This window comes from Convolutriloba macropyga, unplaced genomic scaffold (genome assembly GCF_964194025.1).
Source record: "Convolutriloba macropyga unplaced genomic scaffold, txConMacr16.3 SCAFFOLD_780, whole genome shotgun sequence".
In the NCBI taxonomy this organism is placed as follows: Eukaryota; Metazoa; Xenacoelomorpha; order Acoela; family Convolutidae; genus Convolutriloba; species Convolutriloba macropyga.
Window position 1 is genome coordinate 3,514 of NW_027450763.1, and position 3,812 is coordinate 7,325.

Genomic DNA, 3,812 nt, shown 5'->3' on the forward strand with positions numbered 1-3,812 from the left:
TGCGTGATTGTTATGATCTGTCATTAGAGTGCAACTGATTTTTGTTCGTGTTTAGGAAATAATGATTCACACTTTGATTGAATGGAATCGTGGTGAAAATTTCAGAAAACAACAATATGCTAGACCTGTTATATGTCCCAAGAAACAAAAGTTAAATTTTGAATTAAGGAATGGAACCATGTAACAGTACCCAGGACCAATATTTAGATTTGTTTTCAGGTATCCAGTTGCATCATGAAATGTGGCATGTAAACGAAAAATTTTCGACCAATTCAAAAGTTTTTCTAACTTTGAATCGCCAACTCCTATTAGACCTCCGAAGGGAGCTTCTCTGTTAATTTTATCTAGATCTGCATTTTTGTCAAAACTTTGACAGACAGCCAAAAAATAATTTTTCCTTTTTGTATTTCCAACAAAAAGTTGACTGATTTCTTTTTCGAACTCTACAATTTCCTTAATATTCATATCAAGCAACTGTTCTGAAAGAATTTAATTCAAAAAGTGAATAAATAAAGACATCACATACATTATAAAAGTTTACAATTACTTCTATGCACTTTGCGATTTTGTCGGGTTTTTGACTTTGTTCAGCACTGAAATAATTTCATTGCTCATTCGATGTAATTTCTGCAACTCCCCAATTCTGACAGAAAGGAAGCATTTCCTTCTAAAACTGTCCTTTTCAGTCCCTCGAGTGAAGAGCTTGATGCTGAAATAACATCGATTCGGATCATCTTGGTAAAATGTTCTGGTCACACATACTTTTCGCCTAGCAGTCTCACTCAATTCCCAGAACACATCGAATTTTGCTTTTTCCTCCACATCAGTTGGCTGGAACAAAGTTTCGTCAATCATCAATTTTGCAGTAACTTCTGTGGGTTCAAATTGTAGTGCTTCTTTCAACATCTCAGGTAATTTTTGGATGAAAATTTTCAATTCCCAGACCGACAGCATCAGAAACTGATGTAGAACAATTTCACCTTCGACATTTTCGCGAAAGACTTTCAAGTGGGTCCAATTCGAGCTTGTGTTGATAGTCTCCTCTGGGATGCTGATTTGAAATTTCCGGTTGCTGTATTCTTGGAAAGACCAAAGGTTGTTGTTTCCTTGGCGATCCTTATTTGGTTTGGATTCAGTGTCCTCAACTTTCACGTTGATGTCATTAAACAAAGAATATATGCTTTCATTATGATAATCAAACTGGGAGGAAGGAATAACTGGTTTTCCCTTATGGTTTCGTTTGCGGAAGGGGAAGGCGTAGGGTTTTTTGCTGTCAGCTGAGACTGAACTTTGATCCATCTGTGGCGTGTGAAGTAAGTAAAAGATGAGTTTTTAAAGCAAGAAAGGAAGAATTGAATAAATAAGGTAACTGAATATTGAAAACGAAAAGCAACAAATGAATAAATTATCTTCAAGAAAGAGCTTCATAAATCGAACCAATGAAATTTTAGTAAGAACGAGAATTATTGCGACATCGTAAGCAATGAGATCATGTAAAAGCAGTCGTAACCAATGAGATTTGAGTGTTCATCATGACGTAATAGTTATGTCATTTCTAATTTTAGTAACATCACGTGACGTGACAAATGTTGTCACGTGAGGGAGAATTTAGCAAAGAATACAAGCAACTGTTAAGACTTATATTGGAGAGCACCTGTAGTTCGAGAAAGGAAGATTTTGATGAAGTGATTGGTTCTCATCATTGTCATTTTCTTGGATAGGAGGAAGAATAAGATCTCGGAAATTGGGAAGATCGAAGGTTTCTGATTTTGTAGAAATTGTATCAGCATGTTTGGAGAACATGTCTTCTACCCACCATACACCGTAGTGATTTATTTCACGAGAGTACGGGAACAGAATACCTTTGCAGTCTTTCAGTGGATGAAATCCTTGTTCTTTTCGAATTCTCTCAATGGCCTGGAAATAAGTGGGGAGAGAAAGTACTGAATTGTTGACTTTTTCTTCTGCTAAGTGGAGGTTATGATGTCTAGCAGCCTCTAAAGTTCTCCACAAATCTTTCGGAAGTGTTAAGCTAGTAGTCTGTGTTTTTATTGTTACTCTTGTGCAATCCACCTCAAAGGATAATTCGATGTTGTTATCGGTTACTGTTGTTTTAAATTTCAATTCCTCTTTGTTGGGAGCAAAATCTAAATCAGAATGAAGTGTCGACAGAAAAGATGTTGAAGGAAGTAAAGGAAGTATTGGAGTATTTTGCATTTTTTTAAGACCACTGATATTCAACTGAGTCAAAACACAAAATGATCAGAGTTTCTCAATCTTAACTCATTTCAAAATAAATTATACAAATGATATGATTGGATAAATTTTAGAATTTTGTTTTTTTTGAAATAGTAAAAGAATCTTATGAAAAAAAACTCATTATAGTAAAACAACAAAAAAAATTAATGTAAAACTTTTACATAAAAAACTTCAAAAATTGAAATTTGGAAAAATAGAAAAGTAAAGAAAATCAAAATCTGCATTTTTTGTTAAAAAGCTTATGTAAAAAACGACATTTTTGAAGGAATTATGTTTTAAGAAGAACGATTTTTTTTCAAAAAAAAAAAATTTACATAAAAAAAAACTTCAAAACCTGAAAAATAGAAAAAAAACATCAAAATCTGCATTTTTTTTATAAACCTAATGTAAAAAACGACATTTTTCAAAAAAAAATTCTAAGTAAATTAACATTTTTATCAAAAAAAATATTTTTTTTTAAATTAAACTCAAAAATTCGAAAAAAAATGAAAACTATTTTTTTCGAAAACCAACAAATGGAAAAAAAAGAAAATTTCAAATTATGCTTTTTTCATCAAAAACCTTATGTAAAAAGCGACATTTTTCAAAAAAAAATTTCTAAGTGAATTAACCTTTTTGTCAAAAAAATTTTTTTAACTAATCACAAAAATTCGAATAAAAATCTTTTTTTTCGAAAACTAACAAATGGAAAGAAAAGAATACATCAAATTATGCTTGTTTATTGAAAAAGCTTGTGCACCTGCTGGATCTATCCGATAAAAGAATTGCTTCCTGGACACAAAAAAAGGTTAAGTAGATAAGATTAGCTGAAGTGCATTAGAGCGGATGCATTTCCCTGGGGTAATTAAGATAATTACCCCTGGGTAATTACGATAAGATGACAGGTCTATTGTTCTCACTCTCTTTTTAGGTACATCTTTGGAAATTGGACGAAAATAGGCTATACCTAATGTTAATACATAGGTACATCCTTTTACCCCCCCAGGTCTGCTTACATATAACTACTGTAATGTGTTCATATTCATTCGATGACATATCCAAACCACTTCAATCGTCTCGTCATAATCAGAAAAGAAATTGTTGGCATTTGTGTTCTCGGCAATAACGTCTGGTTTGTTATTTTCTGGAGGTATGGGATACATAGCAATCTTCGGAGACAATAATGTTGGAAATTTTAGAGTTTCTTTTCCATCGCTCTACTTATTGTCCATGTCTCTGAACTATATAGGGCTGCTGATATAAAAGAGCTTACATTTCAAAAACGTCCATAATTGTCTGCTCCTCCATAAATTGAAAAGTTTGTAAATCGTCGCCTGCCTTCAGCCAGCTTGCAGATCTTTTTAATCACCATCTTGCAAACTGATGTATGAGCCAAGGTATTTAAAATTTTTGACATTCTTGAATTTCGTTCCGGTTATGATAGCAACACAACAGGAAAATGTTTGACAACCTCTTGGCTTCAAAGCTTTTCCACAGTAACGAGTTTCATGCACTTTTTCTCAATTCACAGACTTAACCATTCTAGAACAGTACTGACAAGTACCGACAAGTTT